Source organism: Acanthaster planci, linkage group LG02, assembly GCF_054643075.1.
Source record: "Acanthaster planci isolate LZ-2023a linkage group LG02, COTS_SCS, whole genome shotgun sequence".
Classification (NCBI taxonomy): domain Eukaryota; kingdom Metazoa; phylum Echinodermata; class Asteroidea; order Valvatida; family Acanthasteridae; genus Acanthaster; species Acanthaster planci.
The window spans coordinates 20,811,509-20,819,083 of record NC_141778.1 but is presented as its reverse complement, the minus strand read 5'-3'; positions in this window follow the sequence as shown (position 1 = coordinate 20,819,083).

The following is a 7,575-nucleotide window of genomic DNA, read 5'->3' as shown; positions in this document are numbered from 1 at the left end:
AAGTCAATTCCGACAGGTCCGGGGTCATGGAATTTTTTTATTTTTGGGGGAAAAGGCGACCGACACGGATTTGGCTGAAATCTCTACTGCAAAGAGTACTGGAGGTATCTATGAAATCCTGAGAGTTTCAACTTCAAAGAATTCCTCCTCGAAAAGTCAGAGTTATTTCTTAGTATTGCCAAGAAAGTCAATTCCGACAGGTCCGCGGTCATGAAATTTTGTGATTTTAAGGGGCACAGGTGACCGACATGGATTTGGCTGAAATTTTTACTGGAAAGAGTATTGGAGGTATCTAAAAAATTCTGAAAGTTTCAACTTCTGAGACTTCCTCCTTGAAAAGTTAGGCCCATTTCTTACTATGGTCTAGAAAGTCAATTTCGACAGGTCCGGGGTCATGAAATATTTTGATTTTTGGGGGCAAAGGTGACCTACACGGATTTGGCTGAAATTTTTCCTGCAAAGAGTACTGGAGGTATCTATGAAACCATGAAAGTTTCAACTTCAGAGACTTCCTCCTTGAAAAGTTAGACTTATTTGTTACTATGGTCTAGAAAGTCAATTCCGACAGGTCTGGGGTCATGGAATATTTTGATTTTTGGGGGCAAAGGTGACCGACACGGATTTGGCTGAAATTTTTACTGCAAAGAGTACTGGAGGTATCTATGAAATCCTTAAAGTTTTAACTTCAGACACTTTCTCCTTGAAAAGTTAGGCCCATTTCTTAGTATTGCCAAGAAAGTCAATTCCGACAGGTCCGGGGTCATGAAATTTTTTTATTTTGGGGGGGAAAGGTGATCGACACGGACTTGGCTGAAATTTTTACTGCAAAGAGTACTGGAGGTATCTATGAAATCCTGAGAGTTTTAACTTCAGACACTTTCTCCTTGAAAAGTTAGGCCCATTTCTTTCTATGGTCTAGAAAGTCAATTCCGACAGGTCCCGGGTCATGAAATATTTTTATTTTGGGGGGCAAAGAAGACCGACACGGATTTGGCTGAAATTTTTACTGCAAAGAGTACTGGAGGTATCTATGATATCCTGAAAGTTTTAACTTCAGAGACTTCCTCCTTGAAAAGTTAGGCCCATTTCTTACTATGATCTAGAAAGTCAATTCTGACAGGTCCGGGGTCATGAAATTTTTTTATTTTTTCGGGAAAAGGCGACCGACACGGATTTGGCTGAAATTTTTACTGCAAAGAGTACTGGAGGTATCTATGAAATCATGAAAGTTTCAACTTCAGAGACTTCCTCCTTGAAAAGTTAGACTTATTTCTTAGTATTGCCAAGAAAGTCAATTCCGACAGGTCCGCGGTCATGAAATTTTGTGATTTTAAGGGGCACAGGTGACCGACATGGATTTGGCTGAAATTTTTACTGCAAAGAGTATTGGAGGTATCTAAAAAATCATGAAAGTTTCAACTTCAGAGACTTCCTCCTTGAAAAGTTAAACCCATTTCTTACTATGGTCTAGAAAGTCAATTCCGACAGGTCCGCGGTCATGAAATTTTGTGATTTTGGGGGGCAAAGGTGACCGACACGGATTTGGCTGAAATTTTTACTGCAAAGAGTACTGCAGGTATCTATGAAATCCTTAAAGGTTTAACTTCACAGACTTCCTCCTTGAAAAGTAAGGCTTATTTCTTAGTATTGCCAAGAAAGTCAATTCTGCCAGGTCCGGGGTCATGAAAGTTTGTGATTTTGGGGGGAAAGGTGACCGGCACGGATTTCACTGAAATCTGTACTGCATAGAGTAATGGCAATGGCTATTATCCCAAACAACTTTCAGCTCCAAAGCTTTTCTATTTAGTGATGCATTTTTACATAGGCCAGGAAATAGTGGTTTTCTTATTGACTGGTTCAAGTTGGAAGCAGTTTGGTTACATTTATACTTGAATATCATGGTTTGCTGGCTTACCTGTGATAGAATGAGTTCCACTGCCTTGTCCAGCTGAAGTATGTTAGTTTACTGCAGTGGCATGATTTCTCAACTTGCAAGATGGCAATGACCTGAAGGGCAAGGTGTGTGTGTATGTACTGTCATGGAATCACAACAATGATGAGAATTATTGAAGGTTTCACTCTGGCAAGATGGTATCCATTCAGTTCTTCTACAATTATAAGTCAACCAGTCAAATTTCATAACTTGTAACTCTTGATTTATTCTGCCAAGGAGTGTCTGTTTACTGTAGGGAAGTCTCAGAACAAAGTATTTAGGTTGGTACCGTTTATTTGTCATCTTTTGTGTCCTTGCCACAAGTAAAAATACTACATTCTTTGAGACTTGTAGTGTTGATTTACACTCAGAAGGGTTTTCAAATACACAAAGCAATGGATAAATTTGTGTGATTATACTGCTATAGGATTGGGTGACAACTTGACAAGAAAACAACAGCAAAATTTCAATTAATGTTGCCACCACACCTAGGACTGTTTAAGGACCTATGTGTGGCATTAATATTAGGGAAAGTGAGTTAAACTGCATCTCAGTTGGGTAAAATGGTACCCTGTTGGTATCTTGAAAATGACACATTGCCATTCAATGGTGATATTGTGGTGTTATTTACAACAAGGGCAAACCCGTTATATATAATTAACATCTCCCCAACGCAAAAATACATCTTGATAATAGTTCGCGGTACCCGCTGCTTCATTTGACTCGGACCGGCCAGCCGACCCCGGCAAGCTCGGTGGTCGAGTGGTTAAGACATCTGCACTAGTAAGCAGGAGGTCGTGGGTTCGAGTCCCACCCGAGTAAGCTTGTGAGGTTTTTTCGCAAGCTCTCGGACAAGCACTGAGCATACAGTGCTTATAAATATACGTTGGGTAAGGGCAAACCCGTTATATATAATTAACATCTCCCCAACGCAAAAATACATCTTGATAATAGTTCGCGGTACCCGCTGCTTCATTTGACTCGGACCGGCCAGCCGACCCCGGCAAGCTCGGTGGTCGAGTGGTTAAGACATCTGCACTAGTAAGCAGGAGGTCGTGGGTTCGAGTCCCACCCGAGTAAGCTTGTGAGGTTTTTTCGCAAGCTCTCGGACAAGCACTGAGCATACAGTGCTTATAAATATACGTTGGGTAAGGGCAAACCCGTTATATATATTTACAACAAGCAGATGATGTCAGTATCATAATTTTTAAATCTAGCCTCATTGGGAATTTCAATAACATCTCTGCTGAACTGTTTTGACTGTTACCATCTAAGGATAACAAGAGATCTTCAAGAGGTCTTGTTTAATAACAGGTCTTTGGAAAATGTTAGGGGAAGAGGATGCTATATGTTGTATGGATTATCTTGATTCAGGGGGATAAAATTGGTGGGGACATGCATCCAGTATTTTGTAACTTTTATATCTTAGAACCTATTTGGATAAAATGTAAAACATCATGGTGTGCCAAGCAATCACTGTTCCACTTCATCAAATAGTGTTCAAAATAAAGTATACCTAACTGTGGCTTTTATTTCAGCATTTTTAATTTTTCAGAGCTTGAATCCCAATCCTGAATGACCTGTGTTGGGGAAACCAACGAAAACGTCAAAATAATTAACAACCAAAACTTATTTCTCAAAAATTCAAAGAAAACACTTGGGATTTTATAATGGAAATTGTTGGGATTGCTCATTTTTGGGGGACTGTAGGTTGGGGGACCCTGTGCCTATAATAAAAGGGAGAACTACGTTTTAACATTTGAATTCACTTTGGGAGATGACTGACATTATGCTCAATAACTGTAGGGTTAATGTTGTCAAGTAAGGGTAGGGTTTTGAGTTTCGAGTGGAATTTTGAGGGGAAACTGTGAGTGTTTTAACACATGACACATGGTGGATTTAAATTTGCATAGTTAGTTTATCAGTAAGAAAGTTTTTCTGACAATTTACAATTTGAAATTTCCACCAAAAAATAGGGTCAGTGCAATGAAGAGAGTGTTGCCTTGGTTTTTGGGGGACGTTTGTTCTGAAATTGCTTTTACCATAACAATTTTCGTCAACGTTCGTGGTACAGACAAAAATACAGACCACATGACCGCAAATAACTTTATGTTCTTTTCGTAAAGTTGGGAATACCGTCGTTTAACTCCATTCTCTACTACACAGTTTTGTTTATACTCTAACGGTGGTTTATGTTGGTTTTTTAATTTTTAATACTGATGTTGACCATGAGTGTGGCGTTTTGAACACTAACACTTTTTAAAACTTTGCACCCCCGCTGACAGGGCCTATGTTCGGCGTACCTGTTTTGGTGTTCAGCACCAAGGACTGCAAGCCAAGCTTCTTCTTTGCAATTTTTGAGATATTTTTGCTGACTTCTCTTGACGGAGAATAACATTCTTTGGTATTTTGAAGGGCTCTCGGAGTTTAACTTGCAATATCGACTGAAGACCTCCGTGGTAGAAGTTTTCCATGATTCTTTACAGGCCTATGAGTGCATTTCTACCAAAGATCATATAGGTCCAGTGCTGCGAAGGGCCGGCGGCATCAACGCGCAGGCTCGCTGGTTGCCCAAGAAGCTCCATACTATTTATTATTCCGTATTGTGCAGGGAACCATGCGGCCCATAGACCGCCGACGAAACTCTGGGTAAATGCATGTGGCGCGCGTTTTTCGGGTGCTCACTCGCTTTGGTTGGTGCGTCTGCAGTACACGTTAGAAAAATCAACCAATCAATGGCCACATAGCAAAGTGCACAAAACAGTCAAGTCTGCTTCATCAGGGTCAAAGGTCACAAAGTAAGTACAAGAACACAGGCTATAGATTTCCAAAACGTCTCAGTCTCAGATAAGTCTCCGAAACCAATTCCTGATTGTGAGCCTGGAGTGTGTACATTAAATTGAAGTACTATGCTATGTTTGGCTCTTTTGCATTTTACGTGATGTTTTGTGGCACTATCAGACTTACTATTGCACCTACAACTTCAAAAAAAGGACGTTTAAAAAACACAGATGAAGCTTGCGGCGGAAGTCGAGTGGATATTTGGAAACTGCCGGTCCAGCCATTACTGCGGTGATACAACGTTCGTACCGTGCAGACGGGTGTTATGCGCGCCATTACATGCCTCTTTTGACCAAAAGGAAGTCGTGATCTGCTAGACACACGCGCGTCAAGCTCAGGAATTTGCATCGATGCATGACGTCTAATCAGGTTAGTGTTTGTGATAATTTTGAAATTGTTGCACAACGAAGTCCTGTGTTGTGTAATATGAAGTGGTGCTACTTTCCTAGAAATCATAAGTGTCATATATTTGCTGTGACAATCCTCAAAAGAGCTGAAGAGTTTATTTCTTTGTCCCACTTTGTAATATATTAGACTAGGTAAACCCAGGTTGGACGACGTCTACATTGCATTGCTACTAACGTCCGGGGTATAAAGTCCTCCTACAATGCGACATCTTTTTCAATGCAGTTTTTTTCTCACATTTTTACCTGCAGAAGACAGCTCAAAATGTCTTTCCCAAGTGCTTTGTATCCCGAATTCCATAAATGCTATGTTTTAATACTAAATACGCCCGCGGACAACGTGTTTTGCAGGAAATTTTACAAAACCCCACGCTTTCCGTGGCGATTCGTTCGGATCTACATGTGCGATCAGGCTTTTGCACGGCAGAGTACATGTACATACATGTTCGCCCTACACCAAAGACCGTATAGCGCCGCGTAGCGGTGCAAGATGGGGAACTTCACCGTGAATACGCGTAAAACGTTGTAATCACATGGTCGCCATTCTGGTTGGACTACGTCTGCGCAATGCATGTTAATGCGCAGGCGCAGGCGCCCCGACAGGCAAGCACACACATCAACGTTCACACTCGAATGGCGCCCATGGTGATAACACCTTTATGGCCAAATTACCCATCTTGCGCCGCTACGCGGCGCTATATAATCTTTGCTAGCACTCGTACTATTACATGTGCGAAATGCAAAGTAACGAAGTGCCCTTACGCGTGCGCAGAAGAGCCATGGGTGTGAAGAAATTGCAGATAAGGCCGTGTCCGAACAGGCTTCCAAAGAAATATGGAATGGCTGCGTAGCTCCGTGATCAGAATATTGACAAGAATATAATATAAAATCAGTTCAGTTCAGATTCAGCAGAACTTAATCTGCTTGCCCTGAAGAAAGTACTCAGTTACCGAAAGCTCACCGCACGAACGTAGGTCTTTCACGCGTCGCGTGGAGTTTCGCAGAATTATCTGCAAAATGCGTTGTCCGCGGGCGTATTTGGTGATTTCATCACAACATTTACGGAATTCAGGATACAAGGCACTTGTGAACAACATTTGAACTGTCTTTGCCAGGCAAAAATGTGAGAAAAAACATCTTGAAAACAATTTCGCATAGGGGGGCTTACAGTGTGGTACGAGGACTTTTATACCCTGGACGTTTTCCATGACAAATCCAATTTACATTAATCGTTTTATATTTCAGTAGCTTTGATTTTGTGCCCTGCCTCAAAAAGGTAATGAAAAATGTGTTGCCAATTTTGAGCAATATCTAAACTAGATTCATATAAATTAGCAGACTGTCTAATCAATTGAACTTGAAAATGCGAATCCACCGGGTAAATATTTTTGTAAAAAAAGTTTGAATTTGGACCAAATTTGCGAGCCAAATCGTACAAAATCACTAGTCCATTTCAGAATATTTTCCTTTATGGAGACTAACAGGAAAGTTGATATCTTTTAAGAATCTCAAATAACAGTGCACTTCCGGTTTTAAATATGTCAAAGATCGGATGATTTACCCCTCGACATTAATGAAGACGTACATTAACTTTATAATGGTCAATTTTAGATAGCTTTGAGGATTAAAGGATCATTGCTTAATTTCTTGTTATTGGTGTTATTAAAACGTCATGAATAAATCGCCTTAAGTGTAAGAAGATTGGAAATGTATAAAATATAGGTCGATGAGCAAGTCGAGATTACTTATCTCTTACGATTACTTTTTCAGTTTTAAGACATCGTAACCTCTGGTCTAATAACATCCTCAGACATGCATTGGCTGTATAAAGGTCATCATGTATATCACTTTTTAAGAAACTTTGCAAAACACATTGATTGAACATGTATTTGGTATTTTTCAACATGCTGCTAGAGGGCGTTAACGTATTTCATGACATCCCCAATCTTTTTTTTTGTTTTTGTTTTGTTTTGTTTTTTGTTGTTTTTTTTGGGGGGGGGAACAAAACTATCCTACTGGAATCTACCACCGGAAAAGCTATGAGTTCTCATGCCATGAGTTCTCATTTTCTGCTAGAAAACCCAGGTCAGCAGCTCGAACTTGGGTTTTCTGGCAGGTCGAGGTAGGATTTCAAGAATCTCTTATCAGCTACAGTTGTTTCCCTAAGGGGATTTTGTAGCCCGTTGAGTGTGAAACCTCAGCCAGGGCAATTACTATCGCTTGACTGAGCGGCGTGTGGGATTTGCCTGTTGTTTCCTCAACACACGTCGAATATTTCATTAAGTTTATAAACTAATGTGACGTTTTATTTTGTAGTTACGAAACCACATTTTCCTGTTTTGATCACTGAAATTTGTGCACAAAATGCCCAAGAGCTACGGGGTCGTTTGGGTGGGC